This window comes from Myotis daubentonii, chromosome X (assembly GCF_963259705.1).
Source record: "Myotis daubentonii chromosome X, mMyoDau2.1, whole genome shotgun sequence".
In the NCBI taxonomy this organism is placed as follows: domain Eukaryota; kingdom Metazoa; phylum Chordata; class Mammalia; order Chiroptera; family Vespertilionidae; genus Myotis; species Myotis daubentonii.
Genome location: NC_081861.1, coordinates 12,563,644 through 12,580,062, shown reverse-complemented (window position 1 = coordinate 12,580,062; position 16,419 = coordinate 12,563,644). Strand labels below are relative to the sequence as shown.

The following is a 16,419-nucleotide window of genomic DNA, read 5'->3' as shown; positions in this document are numbered from 1 at the left end:
GTCTTGACACACATACGAAGAAGCACCTGTACACCTCCCTTTGCCAGCCTGAGACCGCTCCCATTAGAACCAAGAGCTGGGTGCTCCAATGAGGAAGTTGGGGGAGGGCACAGCCTCACCACTCTGCCCTGGGTCTCTCAGCGCTCCCTCTGGTCCTCCTCTTGATTCCAGGCAAATCCTGGGTCCCTCCCTCTGCTGACCTGATGTGGCTCCCCTCAGACCTTGTGGTTGACTCACAAATTCTCCAAGAAGGTGGGGAGGTGGGTTGCAGGAAGTAGCATTCAGCCAGTCAGCTCAGTCCCTGGGACTCAGGGTGCTGACAGAAGGGGCAAAGCTGGATTCTGTGGTGGTGGTGGGGGTGGGCAATCCTCCCTCAGGGTCATACCGGGACTCTCTGCAGGACTAGGCTCCTTCCCTCTGTGGACGTGTAGCAATCCTCCAGACTTGGTCCTCGCTGCTCTCAGACCTCCGGGCAGAAGTCACTGAACATTATACCTGGAAAGCATTCGCGGCACCTACCATGGCAAAGAGCGAGAGTGAGCTTTTGTGGAGCTCTACCTTGGGGGTTCCTGGGTCCCCTCAGTCCTCCCTCCTGGTCCTCACCTTGACTCTGAAAGGCCCTGGGCCCTCCCTCTGCCTCCCTGAGGCCCTGTTCCGTTCACTGAAGCCCACAGGCTCACTGACCCGGATGTAAAGCCATGGATGCCACTTGGCTCTGGGCAGCAACTCTGCCCTCCCCTCTGTGGACCTGACGCCCTGCACGTTTTATCAAGTTCCAAGCCTGGCTCAGACCTGCTGCTGAAGTCAGGGGACACCGCATATGGTCATTCCCCCTAGAGCACCCCATGGCTTGTAGAAGGGGAGGACTTTTATGGGGTCCCCTACATTGTGGGGTCCAGGGTCAACTCCGTGCTCCCGCAGCTGACCTGTGGCGCTGCTCCTTACACCAGACCTGGATGGGGAAGTCAGGAAACTATGCCTGTGGTTAGCCTGCCCACTGGGCCTCCCGGACTGAGGATTCTGGGGTCCAGGCCCCCAATCTCCCTCAGGGTCCTCAACTTGACAGGAGGAGGACCTGAGGACCCCCCTGTGCTGCCTGAAGCCCTGCTCCTCCTACCAAAGCCCCCGTGTCTCTCAGACCCAATGCAGAAATCACAAAGCACAATGCGTGAGAGCACCCCTCCTCCACCCCCAGGAGGCCTGCCCAATGGACACAGTTCTGGGGTCCAGGCCCCCAGTTTCCCTCAGGGTCCCCACACTGATTCCGGGCAGGTCCCGGACCCCCTCTGCCAAGCCGAGGGTCTCAGACCCGGAGGACTGGGAAGTCAGGCCTCGCCGCTCGTGATCACCCCGCACCTTGGGGCTCCCGGGACTGACTGCTCTGGCCCAGAGTCACCTTGTCCCTCCCACGGCCTCACCGTGAGGCCTGCAGGTCCTGGGACCCTCCCTCTGTCAACCAGGAGGCCGGACCCCCCACACGGAGGCCCTCACCCCGAGACCCCAGGGAAGGCCTGTGGGCCTCACTCCCCAGGGCTCCCGGCAGGGGCTGAACTAGCTCCCGGGGACCTCCGTCTGGTCCTCACCCTGATTCCAGGCAGAGCCTGGGCCCGCTGGTGCCGACCTGAGGTGGCTCCCCTCAGCGCCTGTGCCGTCTACTGACCCGAAGCCGGCCTCCCAAAGATGGCGCTCAGCTCCCTCAGGCTTCTCAGGGGGAAGTCAATGAGTCAGTGACATCACTTCAGGAAACCAATTGTGGGGTCACCCAGGCCTACTGACCAATGTGGAGTTCTGCTCTTGGTGCCGAGCCCCCCTTCTGGTCCCTACCTGGGCTGGATGGCCTGGGACCCCACCCTGTGCTGACCTGGGTCTGTGCCCCTCAGGCCAAGTGCAGGCCTCCCCAGGTCCCTCTGGGTCCTAGAGTCCGGGAGGTGGGCGGGAGTGCGCAGCCGGACAGCCCTGCCTGAGGTACCCGGATCTGACAGGACTACCAGCCTGGCTCCCGGGGTGGGCCCTCTGCGTGGGCGGCTGGAGCCCTCAGTCCTTATTGGAGGGTCCTCACAGCCCTGGCTTGGACACCGTGGTCACATCACGGTTCCCAGAGGCGGCGCTGCAGAGCCGTGGTTCCTGGGGGAGTATCAGACCCTAACTGCCTCCCCTGCCCCCACTTCCCATGGTGCCTCTTCCCCAGACCGCCTGGCACTATGGAAACATTGTGTTCTACATGTTTCCTTTCAGTAAAGTCACAGAGCTACAGCAGGGATTTGGAGCGGGCCTCCAATCTCCCCCAGTGTCCTCAACTTCACAGCAGCACGGCCTGCCCCCCACCAACTCCACCTGAAGCCCAGCTCCTTCTACCAACGCCCCCCCCACCCCCGTGTCTCTCAGACCCAATGCAGAAATCACAAAGCACAATGCGTGAGAGCACCCCTCCCCCACCCCAGGAGGCCTGCCAGGTGGACAGTGTTCTGGGGCCAGGCCCCCAGTCTCCCTCAGGGTACCAACACTGAATCCCGGCAGGTCCCGGACCCCCTCTGCCGACCTGAGACGCTGGTGTGACAGGAGCTGCCCGAGAGTCTCAGGCCTGGAGGACCCGGAAGTCAGGCCTCACTGCTCCTAGTCACCCCGCGCTGCTCATAGTCGCCCCGCGCCTTGGGGCTCCCGGGACTGACTGCTCTGGCCCAGAGTCACATTGCCCCCCCCCCCACGGCCTCACCGTGAGGCCTGCCGGTCCTGGGACCCTCCCTCTGTGAACCGGGAGGCCGGAACCCCACATTGAGGCCCTCACCCCCGAGACCCCAGGGAGGCCTGTGGCCCTCACTCCCCAGGGCTCCCGGCAGGGGCTGAACTAGCTCCCCGGAGACCTTCGTCTGGTCCTCACCCTGATTCCAGGCAGAGCCTGGGCCCCGCCATTGCTGACCTGAGATTGCACCCCCTCAGCGCCTGTCCTCCCGCCCCTCCCCCGTTCTCTGAGGAGGTGGGCGAGGGGGGGCAGGAAGTAGTTCCCCGTAAGACGCCCCACCGAGGACTCTCAGTGCTGACAGGAGGGCCTCCCTGGTCCTGGGGCCTCCGTGGTCCATCAGGGTCATACCTGGACTCTGCAGCACTGGGCTCCTGCCCTCTACGGACCCGAAGCCGGCCTCTCAAAGATGGCGATCTCCTCTCTCAGAATTGCCGGGCGGAAGTCAGTGGGCGGAACTTCCGGACTGGCTCTCTGGGTCCTCGGGGCTGAGGGTAGGGGCAGAGAGCGGATCTAGGGGCCTGGAAATCCTGTCTCTGTTCCCTCCTCCATCTGACCACACCAGGACTCCCTCCCTCTGTGGACTTCAGTCTGTGTCCCTCAGGCCTAGGCTCTAACTCCCTGGATTGCCCAGGCAGGTGGAGGCATATGCTCAGCCGAGAGCCCCACCCAGGGTCCCTAGAGCTGACAGGAGCACCTGGAGATGGATGCTGTCGTGCCCTCTGTTCTGAAGCCAGTGGACACCAAAGCCCTCACCCAGGAGGGCCTCACACCCCTTGCAGAGATCGCTGCAGTACCAGGACCGATGCTGCGGGGGGCGCTGTAGCTCCCAGGATGTGTCAGGGGCAGAGAAGAAGGATTATTAGGAGTGTGGATTAAAAAGTGAAAACAGCCGAAACCGGTTTGGCTCAGTGGATAGAGCGTCGGTTTGGGGACTGAAGGGTCCCCGATTAGATTCTGGTCAGGGGCATGTACCTTGGTTGCAGGCACATCCCCAGTGGGGGATGTGCAGGAGGCAGCTGATCGATGTTTCTCTCTCACCGATGTTTCTAACTCTCTATCTCTCTCCCTTCCTCTCTGTGGAAAATCAATAAAATATGTTAAAAAAAAAAAGTGAAAACACCTGCAGTGGACAAGGGATATGTAGACAGACAACCACAATCCCACACCTCCCCAAATCCCTGCTGCTGCTCAGCATATTCAGTAGCAGCTAACCTTTAGAACCCACAGTTTCCACAGTGTCAACTAAGCTGGTGAAGACACCCCATAAGACCCTTTGTTCTTCTTTGCTCTCCAACCCTTCCAACAGGGATAGGAAGAAACTGGGATCCTTGCTATTGGCCCTGAGCTAATATTTCAAGACTTTCAACTTGCTGCTTTCAGCATGGGCCCTGGGACCCCACAGGACCTCGTATGGTGCAGGATCACTTTTGAACTGGGTAGTACAAATACAGGTTTGGTCAATGTCATTCACAAACTTAGATGCTGAAGCTTGTGAAACCGTCTTTTTTTTATTTTTTTAATTTTCATTGTTTTAATATTATTATTTTTTAATTAAATCTTTATTGTTCAGATTATTACAGTTGTTCTTCTCTTTCCCCCCATAGCTCCACTCCACACGGTTCCCACCCCACCCTCTGCCCTTACCCTCCTCCCCCCACTGTCCTTATCCATAGGTGTACGGTTTTTGTCCAGTGTCTTCCCGCACCCCCACACCCCTTCTCCCACAAGAATAGTCAGTCCAATCCCTTTCTATGCCCCTGGTTCTATTATATTCACCAGTTTATTCTGTTCATCAGATTATTTATTCACTTGATTTTTAGATTCACTTGTTGATAGATGTGTATTTGTTGTTCACAATTTGTATCTTTACCTTTTTCTTCTTCCTCTTCTTAAAGGATACCTTTCAGCATTTCATATAATACTGGTTTGGTGGTGATGAACTCCTTTAGCTTTTTCTTATCTGTGAAGCTCTTTATCTGACTGTCAGCTGATTTCTCAACAGAAACGATGCAGGCCAGAAGGGAGTGGCAAGAAATATCCAAAGTGATGAATACCAAGAACCTACAACCAAGATTACTTTACCCAGCAAAGCTATCATTCAGAATTGAAGGTCAGATAAAGAGCTCGTGAAACCTTCTATGAAAAGAAACAACATTTGAAAAATTCCCATAGAAAACAAGGATAAATTTCTAAATCATCACAGGTACCAAAAGATGCTACAACCATTTTCCCCGCAACTTGCCCTGGGCCTCACAACCTAGAACGTGGACTTCCCTCTTCTCAAATGCAGAGTGAAGAATTAGCCTCACATCTTGCCCAGCTGGAGAAGGGGCCAGACATGGGCCTGAAACGTGCCCGGGTGCAACTTGGCTCAGGCCCCCTCTTCCTCGCCACTCATAGCCTCTTCAGGCAGGGATGGGATGGAACTAGGATCCCTTTTCTATAATCCCTGAACAAAAATTTAAGGACTTTGGACTTGGTGGTCTCAGCATGGGCCCTGAGACCCCACGGGAACTTGTGGTGTTCCTGATCACTGTTGGGCACCTGCAGGTACAGCAGGTACTGTTCCTGCAGGCAAATGTTGGTGAGGAGCCCCCGTGGGATCCCCATAGATCCAATGTTCCTTCCCATCATGCAAGCCCATGACCTGCAAGGCTTCCCAGATTTCATCCTCGGGGACACAGTTGCCCTTTGTGGCGATCACCCACACAAGTGTGACCAGGAGGACATTGTTGGGAAATCTGTGCTCATTGCTCACCATCCTGCTCCTAAGGTATCTTGCAAAAGAACGGATCACAAAGGCAGAAATGCTGAATAGTGTCATCAAAGAGTACCAGGACCGCTTCCCTGAGATCTTCATCCAAGTCTCCAGTGCGTGCAGCTGGTATTTGGCATTGATGGGAGGGAAGTAGACGCAATGACCACTCCTATGTCCTGGTCACCACCGTGGGCCTCACCTATGACTGGGGGCTGATCAAGAAAGAAGACCTGACCAAGAGAGGCAGCAATACACAAGGAGCATTACTGGATAGGGCCTGGACTGGGCTGAGGAAGAGAAGAGTCCCTCACAGCAGGAGACCCTTTATGGGTTTTGGGGTCAGGAGGGCACTGTCCAGAAGGGAGTACTATAGTTTGAATGCTTGTGTCCTCCTAAAAGGCTGATGTTTAAACCCTAACCCCTAAAGATGACAACATTAGGAGGTTGGGCCTTTGGAATGTGCTTAGGTTATGATGGCTGAGCCCTCAGGGATGGGAGTAGCACCTTATAAAGAGTCTCCAGAGAGATGCACGCTACTTCCACCATGTGAGGACACAGCAAGGAGGGCCCTCACTGCAGCACACTGGCACCTTATTCTTGGACCTCCAGCCTCCAGAACAGGGGGAAGGAAATCTCTGTTGGCGATAAGCTACTCAATCTGTGGTATTTTGTTATGGAGTTCTTATCAAGTTTCCAGTCTCCCTCAGACCTGAATGCTGAAGTCAGGAGACACCCCATGTGGTCACCAGCCCTGTGGCCTTCCAAGGCTGAGAGCAAGATGTGGTTTTGTGCAGCTTCTACATTGCGAGTCCTGGGTCCCCTCAGGCCTGACACAGGGTCCCCATCATGACCCTGGCAGGTCCTGGGTCCTTCCTCTGCCTCCCTGGGGCTGGTATGTGTACGAAAGCCCACAGGCTCTGAGACCATGCAAGGGAAGACCAGGTCTCAGGTGCCAGAGGGAAGCTGGTGCCAGCAGCCAGGGGAAGGAAGGCCTACTCTTGCATAAATTTTGTGCATCAGGCCTCTAGTTCTTTCAACAATAAAGAATTATTATAGCAGCCCCACTGGGGCTGGGGAGGAGTGCAAGGGAACAGCTGGAAGGCTGGCATTGGAGAGGAGGCTCACGTGTCTAAGTGAAGTTGCTCAGCAGCTTGGGGGAGTGGCTTGAGGCCTTAGAACCACAAGACTCTCTTTTATCTACTCTTAGCAGCCAGGCCAGCCTCAAGGGCCCCAGAGACCAGAGCTCAGTATTTTCTCTATGGCTGCAAGGCTATGCAGATGCAGCAGCCAGGTCAGGACCGAAATCATTTTTCCCTAGGGTGCGGCTGTATTGGTAGCCCACTCAGCTGTGCTGTGCTGTGCTGGAGTCACATGACTTTGGGGACTCTGTTCATAAGGTGGCAACACACACGGGTCATCTCTGGGGCCTTTGGAACTCTGAAGAACAAACCCATCACCTCTGTCAAAGGGTCCTGAGCATGGCGCCTAATAAATACTGTCTGACTGGTGATTGTGGGACCCAGGGTTGAATTTCTGGGACTGAGCAGGCTTACAGAGGGAGGCTATTTCCATAATGCATTTCTTCAACTCCATTGAAGTCAACAGTGTGAAAATTTCATCTTCAGAAGGAAAGAATGAGCCTGATGTCCTAGATTATTCATGACAATGGAAATTTGGTGGTTCTTGAATCAAAGATCCTCTAGAAACCTCGGGACTCAAGAGTGCCTAAAACATATCAAATAAACACCCTTTCCCCACAAAATGACAGACTCTGGTTTCCAGAGGCTTCTCTCCAATTTCCTTCCAATAAAATGGGCAAGTCCCTTTAAATAAGCCATTAGCAGAGTCATGAGCTAGCAAAGGCCACAAGGACACCTCCTTTTCAGCCTTTAAAAAACTCGCTTAAGGAACAATTCTTTGGTAGGCAACCAAAGGGAGCTGGCTGTCTAACCAGAGACACTAGGTGGAGCCTCTCTTTGAAAAGCCAGCCATTTTTATCCTCTAGGGCAGGGGTGGGCAACCTTTTTGTGAGTGCGTGCCAAAATCAGCAAAATCTCTGACTCAAAATTCTTCTGCGTGCCAACCCCAATTTGTTGAGAACATGCTATGCGTACTTGATATCTCTTAAGGTGTACGTATGTGAAGAACCTTGAAGAAATAATAAAATTCATTGGAGCGACAAAAACACAGTATATGATGATGAAAAATGCATTTATTTTTTAATGTATACATGTAAACGGATAGTCCGACAGAAAACTTTATGACTCCGTTTGATATTATCAGTGGGACTTTTGCTGCTGCATCACTGATGACAGAGATTTTACATAAGGTTTATATTTCATGACCTTCAGAGATATGCAGGAGCCACTACTTTCATCCATCAAGGTAATCCTATTATGAGACTTAACAAAATTCATCACTGAGGACAAAGATTCACAAGAACAAAGTATGTGGATGAGAACTTGGAGAGTAATGCTGTTGCAAAGATTTTTTTTTTTTGCTGTTTTTAGTATTTTTTATTTTTATTTTTATTATTTTTTTATTGCTTAAAGTATTACAAAGGGTATTACATATGTGTCCTTCCCCACCCCCCCTGCACTTGACAATCCCCTGGCCTCCCCTACCCCCCAGTGTATTATGTCCATTGGATATGCTTGTATGCATGCATATAAGTCCTTCAGTTGATCTCTTACCCCCCCTTCTGCCCCCCTAACCTCCCCGGGCTTCCCACTGTGTTTGACAGTCTGTTTAAGGCAGCTCTGCCTCTGTATCTATTTTTGTTCATAAGTTTATAATGGTCTTTATTATCCATGAATGTGTGAGATCATGTGGTATTCTTCCTTCATTGACTGGCTTATTTCACTTAGCATAATGCTCTCCAGTTCCATCCATGCCGTTGCAAATGGTAAGAGTTCTCTCTTTTTTACAGCAGCATAGTATTCCATCATGTAGATGTACCACAGTTTTCTAATCCATTCATCTACTGATGGGCACTTAGGCTGTTTCCAGATCTTAGCTATGGTGAATTGTGCTGGATGAACATATGTGTGCATATATCCTTTCTGATTGGTGTTTCTGGTTTCTTGGGATGTTGCAAAGATTTTTAAACAGAAAAAATTCTCTGGAATGGCATTCCAAGTCTTCAGTAGTTTGTTTTCGACGCTATTGAAATTACTCTTTCCCTCTTTCGTCAATCCATGTCTATGGTCTTTAAGATAACTTGTTGCGTAAAATTATTTATTTATCTGATATGCACCTACACTGAACTTATCTGAAAAATAAAAAGTAAATATTAAAAAAAAATTGTAAATTGAAGATTATAAGAGAGGGTTTCACGTGCGAGCACAAGTTACTGGCATGCCATGTTTGGCACTCGTGCCAGGGGTTGCCCACCCCTGCTCTAGGGCATGTCTTCCATGAATAAACTTATTTTTGAATGAATGCTTTGTAAACATGTTTAGAAGTACAAAGACCCTGGACTGAACCCAAATCTAGACTGGGTGCTCATCTTTAAGCTGAGAGGCACCTTGGGGTATTTTCTTCCCTAATGCCTCTGGATTCCCTTTCAGAACAAAGGAACCACCCTCAGAGAGGACAAATAACACCACTTAGTGGAAGGGCTGGGACCAGGACCTAGGACCCGTGCAGGTGGTGCCTTTCCATCTCCCTATACAGAGTGATTATTAAGACCAAAGTTACCCAAAACAGCTAGAGAACATGGATCACCGAAACCACTGTCGTATCCTCTCCTCTATGGTGAAGATGACTTGAATTTTGCTTTTGTGCCATCCCACACCCAGGCTCACATCTAAGTTCAACTACATATTTATGATTATTTTCATATCAGCTTCCTTCAGTCACAGCTAGCTAAACAAGATGGAATTTAACTTAGTAGTGAGTCTGTGTATGGTTCTTGAAAAGAAGCTAACCCAAGAGCAAACAAAATGATTCAATGTACCTATCTTCAAGGCTATGGCAGAAGAGGAACACAGTGGTGTGTGTGTGGGCGGGGGGGGGGGGTTGGGAGGGGTAGGGGGCGGAGGGCTTCTGGCAAGGAGAACAGAGATGGCTTCAGAGTGAGTCAGTGAAATGCTTTGTTTCCCCAGAGCTGAATATGTGCCCAACCACAAATCACCAATGAAAAGGGGAAGTACCAAAGGAGATCCAATTTGGAAGTGGGAAGCCTGAAATCTGGGAAAGCCAAAGCCCACCCACCTCACTGAAGAAAGGAAATGGGGCATAGGGGAGGCCTCAAGGGAGTCTGAATCTGAGGGTCTTGGGAGGGTGATTTGAGAAGACACATGCAGGTGCCCCAAAGTGAACCCATCTTGGGTAGTGAGAAGAGTTCCTATGTGGAAGACATAGAAACTAAAGCCAATGTTATTGTGACCTGAGAGTGGTGAGATTTGGCGGCAAGCCAAGCTCAAGAGGGGGCGGCTCTGAGGACATCAGAGGGTGTGGCTGCCCATTCCCACTGCAACACCGTGTTTAACATCTTCTCTCAGGTGCTTTGGGTAGCACTGAGGTTGAGGAATGAGTGGAACATTCCCAACTGTGCTGAAACACAGCCCTATTCTAGGGACAACTGGACCCAGGGCTAAGACAATAGGACTCTCTTTTGGGCTCATCTGAGCACGACCTGCCAATCAGTAGGCACAGCTGGAAGAGACAAAGCAGGAAGCTTGTGAGGGGTGCATTGAAAATGGGGGCTACCTACTGAGACTAGGCAAACCACCATTTTCTGAGAGACACAGTCCCCCAGGAGCCCATCTGACCCAGCCAGTCTTGGTGGTTGCCCAGGCTAAGACTAACCAGGGCCTTGCCCTTGAGCAACAAAGAGGCCATGAACCGCCTGCACCCCTTCTGTAGGGATGGGGGTGGAGATAGGATCATGACCTCTCAACACATCCAGTGAACTAGCAACAAGAAAAAATCTTCCTGGCAGCATATGAACACCTTTTATATTAACCTGAACACTATTTCTCTATACTTTTAGAAGAGAGAGAAGATGGGGGCCCTCCCGATATCCACTCCCCTACACTTGGCCAGGGCCCACACTCCAGAGCAGCCATAAGTCACCTTTGTGACATCACATGACTTAAGCAGCTGGTTGCCCCACGACCGAGACTCTAGAATATTGAGGACAGTGTATGTAGGACGTCACTGCTGTGACCAAAGGCATTTCTGACCCCACTTTTGAAGTGATAGGATCCTGGGTACCAAGTGCTTTTTGATGTAGAGCATCAACATGGCTAATCAGAATACCCCTGAGATGCAAGAAGCCAACCTGGCCCCATCAGAGGATGGACAACCACCAATAATGTTCCAATATGATACATCCCCAGATCCTCATGTGTGTCCAAGGCTTTGGAGGGGCACGGGGACCAAGAAGAGAGCCCAGATCCAAGCCCCCAAGACAACCGCAACCACTGGACCCAAACAAAGGCACCACCAGTGTGGAAGGAAACAACATTCTTCTTGGGCTGTCCTTCCCAAGAAAGCTTTGGAGGATAGTGGAGGATGAGGCCTTCTCGTCTGTGTGTTGGAATGATGACCGAGACACCGTGATCATTGATGAAAATCTTTTCCAGAGCGAGATTCTTTGCCGAAGGGGCGACGAGCAAATCTTTGAATTGAAAAGCCTGAAGAGTTTCATCTGCTTGCTGAACCACCATGGCTTTAGCAAAATATGCCCAGGAAACTCTTCAGTTTGCTCTGCAGGGAACAGGATGGTGGTAAAGTAGAAAGTCCTCCCATTTCCCACGTTCCCTGTTTCTCAAACATCTTCCTAGTGGACCCAGCAGAACAATATACTGAAAGGGCATGATTTCAGGGCCTAACCCCTATTCATATGATACAGTATTTATGAAAAGATGAGAAAGTATAGATTTTCATTTGAAACTATAGCCCCCTTAGAGATAACCTGCAGGGATGAGTAAAGACTCTGAGCGGCCAGTTAATGTCAAATAGGTATACTTTCTCCACAAGTGACTAAATTAATTAATTTTGTTTCAGATCTACAGAAATTGCAATTTCCAGAGAGGCAAGCCTTGCCTCCTCCAGAACATTACAACACAAGGCAACCCGGTGACATGCATTTGTCCAGGGACCAGTGTCACCCCCCCCCCCAAAAAAAGATGAAGGTGGCCCCCACAAGACACTCCCCAAGATCACACCACCAGAGCGGCGGCAAAGAAGCTGAACAAAAGGCTCAGGAGACAGGCAAGAATGATTGGGGACCCAATGCCCCCCCCCCCGGACATTCGAGATCACAGTTCCTCAGCCCATGGAGAGTGCCAGGGAGGTCCAGTGCCCAAGTGCAGCAAGTGGTTCAAGTGGGGAGGGTACTTTTGGCAGTGTCATGTTTGTTCCCTGGGATATTGCCGGAACCAAATGACATAGGGGATCTGCCACCCCCCCCCCACCCTCATCAAATGAACCGCTACAAGGTTCAGTGATGTCTTTGTACAACATGTGCTATTCCACACTGACCGCTGGCGTTTCAGTCATGACTCCATCAAGGACCCTGACTAGGCTGAGGAGGAGCAGGAGGGCTCCTCAGATAACAAATGTTCAGTCTGTGAGCGGTTCAAGCACAATGCAGGCCCATAATGTCACAGGCTTTGTAACCATGAATCCATTTCCACTTTAATAAAGAAAGGCAAAAACTACATGGTACAGAAGAAACAATCCAATGAGAATTGTGAGTCTGTGTTCTTCTGTTTCCATGCCACACACCTCATCAGAATGAGCCTGAGGAGGCTAGAAATCCTGGCTCCAGACAGGCTTTTGTCCCAGTTGTCCTCGTTCATTTTCACACCCTCGACAAGGAACTGGCTAGGGGGTCCTGAGGCAAGCCCAGGAAGATCTGGTCTCCTGATCCTTGCCTACTGGTCAGGAGACAGAAATGCCCAGCATCACCTTATATTAGTCATGCAACTTGAAACAGGAGGGTCTTTACTCACAGATCTCCCTATGATGCCAGGAAGTTTCTGATCAGCATCAGAGTGTCTCTAGCCCAAGTTCCAGGGGCCTTGCAGAGAGGCCCACCTAGAACCCGGACCACCCCATCTGCTAAGCAGTGTACGACAGAGCCAGTCTGACTCAGAAGACTGGCCATTCCAGGCAATGCCTGCGAGAAACCACATCATCCTCACAGCTAACAGCTATTAGTAACCCCGCTAAAAGGGACCCAAATAAAGATTGCTCATACAGAAAACAAACGAACAAACAAACAAAAATAAAACACAAAAAGCCTCTACCCATCACTTTTCCATCAGAGTTGTATTTCAGAGCCGTTCTTGGGTCACAAGGTAGCTATGTGACATGTGTAACACAAGCTCTCGTGAGCCCAGGGACACTTTTACAGCAGACCAGTCACTTGCCAGGACAGACAGCTCCTTTATTTCAAAGTCTGATGTCCCTTTCACCGTGAGTGAGGCCAGGCCTGGCTGGTCACCCTCTGGCAATCATTCAGTGCCCGCTTCCAGACCGCCCACAAGGAACCCTGGGTGCTGCTGAAGTGTTCTCTGAGTTTGACCAGAACAAAAACATGGGCGTCCCAAACAATAACCAGTTCTATGAAAGCGTTTTTCTCTGTAAAACCCAGGACTGAGCAGGACCAAAAATAGTGATAGCACCAAGATATTTCCTGACAGCTTTCCCTTTTCCCTAAAGGTCAGAGTCCTTGACACAGTCAATGAGCCCAGGGAGGCATCTCACAAGGACAGTCCCCTACATCTGGGCACAGAAATCTGTTTAGTTGAACAGCAGATGGTGGGTAGTGCTGTCCACGGTGGTGCCAGTTCAGTTCTACATCCGCGGCATGATGGCCCATTGATGGTCATGATTCAGCTGGATTCTCGGTGACCTTCCTGTGGAGTCCTCCTGCCCCTAGGGGACAGGTGCTGTGGGATGCCTACCTGGAAGGTATCCTTTCCCCCTTTCCTGGGTATGGGCTCCAGTAAGCACCTGGGGTTTGAAAGTGCCCTTGGGTACTTCTGCTTCAGGTTGGTCAGTACAGCCTGCTTTTCCAGCTCCACAACCTCCTCAGGAGCACATTTTCTGGGCCCGCAAAGATTCCCCAAAGTCAAGGAGCCCTGGGAACCACGAGAGAAGCATTGAGATGTTTTTCCTTCCATAAACCAAAGGCTTCTCTTGAGAGAAAACATTTATTCAGAGTTTTACCCACTAGAGGCTAAGCTGATTTCACCAAAGAGACACAGAGTCAGCTGGGTCCCTCTGACTGAGCACTTCCGATGTGTCAAACTCTGCTCAGGGAACCCTGGGTGAGGCCCAGGAGAGAGGGAAATGAAGTGGACAGAGCCTGGTCACTACTGGGCAGGTCCCAGCCTGGCTGCTAGGGGCAGCACCTGCAGGTCAGAAGGGCCCCAGCTGCTGTGGGGAACCCACAGGCAATCAGACCCCAAGCTCTTCACCAGGTGCAAGAAGCTGGTGTGGGACCTCAACCACTGAGGGGTGAGGGAAAAGGCCCAGGATGCTATGGGCTGTGGGGGTGGGGCAGGTGTGTGAAGTCAGGCAGACAGCCTGAGTCTGGAGGCCACCTGACCCTCTCTGTGTGCTGTGCAGCCTCCTCTGGTCTGTCACTCACACACACATGCATGTACACACATAAACACACATGTGGGCATACAGGCAACACCGCATGCAGACTTGGACCTGTCCCTGCGTCTCAGATCAGCAATGGGAACTGAGGCCCAGTGTGGACAGAAGGGTTCACCCAGGTCGTAGGAACTCGGCCCTCGGAACCCCAGTCTGGGCCCCTTGCTGCCCCTTTGAAGGTGTGCTGCTTACACAAACTACAGCCCCACTGCCACAGGTTGAAAAGAAAACAAGCCCCAAATTCCTGAGCAAGGTTCTGGGGGTCCTCTTGGAGGGGTGTGGGTTGCTCCCGGGGTGTCACGCCTTGCCAGCGCTACTCCTCTCCCAGACTTCTCCCTTTGGGAGCAGAGCCTGAATCTGCGTGGGGTTCCACCCCAGCCTCTCCAGCAGCAGCTCCAGCCAGGGGGCTCTTCCCAGTCCCTGTGAGCAATGTGGATGGTGATGGTGCCGTTCCTGTGGCGGCTCAGTAGGGTCGCCAACGAGTCTCCAGAGTCATGACCCCATTTAAGACCAAGCCTGCATAAGGCTGCCAGGAGAGGCAGGAGAACTCCATCTCCCCGGAGATCCCTGGGCCTCACGTGGCCTGTAGGAACCCAAAAGTGTGAATGTCAATCAGCATCATGCATCAGCCCTCCGTGTTCATGGTCTGTGGGCTGACCTCTCCCCCCAACGTCCCCTGGGGCCCTGGAACCCCACTGACAGGGATGGTGGGAGAGCAGAGAGTGTTGGCTCCTTCTTCCTATCCCCACTCACTCAGCTGCCAGGCCCCATGGAAAGGGCTGGTGATGCAGATGCCTCATCCATCAGATGGAGTCTTTGGGGAGCTCAGGAAAGAAGGTGGAGACAAGTAAGGAGAGGCACTCAGGACAGGGTGTGGTCATTTCCACAAAGGAGGTCACTGAGGCCAGGGGAGCACAGAGGAGGGAGAAAGGGTGCTTTGGCTTCACACCGGGTGAGTGGGTTCTAGTCCTCTCCCAGCGCAGACCCTCCTGGGCTTTCCTTCTCCTGCCCACCCCCACCCACCCTAACACTGTTAGCTCCCTCCTCTTTTCACCCCAAGGTGCTGCAGTCCCCATGCACCCCAGTCCCTCTTCCAGAGCTTCTGGTTGCAAATCCTTGGGCTCCAACCACATCTGGACCCTGGGACACCACCGTGTGAGCTCAGATCATCCTGCCAGGTGTCTCCCTCGGACCCCTTGGGAGCCACCCTCCTCCATCCCCTGGCTGCACCACTGCTATCTGCTGTCAGAAGACACTCCTGGCCCCCACCTGAGTCTACAGAAGGACTAACGAGCAGGAAGAATTGGCACCAGTACCCACACACCAACCCACTTCGAGGACCTGGGATGGGCATGATCCAAGAATCCTAGAATTCAATCCTCAAATAACGGGGATAGGGTAGTGTCACTGTCACCCAGTCTACAGTTGAGAAGGTGGCACAGAAGGATGACTAGACGGCCCATGATAATGGGGGCCCTGACTGCTTCACCCACTGTCCTTGCCTTTTACATGGGGAAGAGGGACCTAGTACCTGGCAGAGCTCAGATTCCACTGGGCTGAGTACCTGGCTGCCGGGAGCCGGTCCATCCTTGCTGTTTCAAGGGACCTGGCATATATGGCATACGGTTCTTAATATGTTTGCTCACCTTCTTGGCACTATGTGTTTTAACCAAGGTCACCTCTCCGAGAAAGGTTGAATCCCCAGGTAGGGATTTTCCCCTGAAGTTAGGGAGGGAATAAAACCCCTCAACTAAGTGCCAGGTGGGTAATTAATCATTTTAACTACGAACAATCATGCTTAAGCTACATAATCTTTACTCCCTGGAATGGAGATAAGAAACGCCCTAACCTTTGGAATAGAGATTGATAGGATTTGAATCAACTGGTATAAATACAGATGCAACCAGACAGCGAGACAGAACTTCAGACAGAACTAAGAAGAGAGAACCTACAGACAGAGCCTACAGAGAACCTATAGACAGAAGGACTTCGCTGGAGAGAACATGGCAAAAGATCCTGGACTGAATCTGACTACAGAAATTGGCAAGAGAACCTGACTAGAACCTGGTGACTGAACCTGGCTGGAGAACCTGGACAGAACCTGGCTGGAGATCCTAAGCAGAAACTCTCTGGAGATTGAGACCAGAACTTGGCTGGAGATCCTGGCTAGGCTGCTGATCAACTGAACGCTGTCTCCGTGTCATTCCTTCTTCGCCGACTCCGTCCACACCTTTAGGGACCCCTGGACCTGCTGGGGTTGGACCCCAGCACCTGGCCCGTAAGAGGACAGTCACAACTG

The 16,419-nt window shown here is 51.9% G+C and overlaps 2 pseudogenes; one reads left to right on the top strand and one right to left on the bottom strand.

Moving 5' to 3' along the window:
* Positions 1-10,770: 10,770 nt before the first annotated feature.
* LOC132224801 (heat shock transcription factor, X-linked member 3-like) lies at positions 10,771-12,110 on the top strand (annotated as a pseudogene).
* A 1,238-nt stretch (positions 12,111-13,348) lies between these two features.
* On the bottom strand, positions 13,349-14,673 carry LOC132224799 (protein EOLA1-like; annotated as a pseudogene).
* Positions 14,674-16,419: the final 1,746 nt, after the last annotated feature.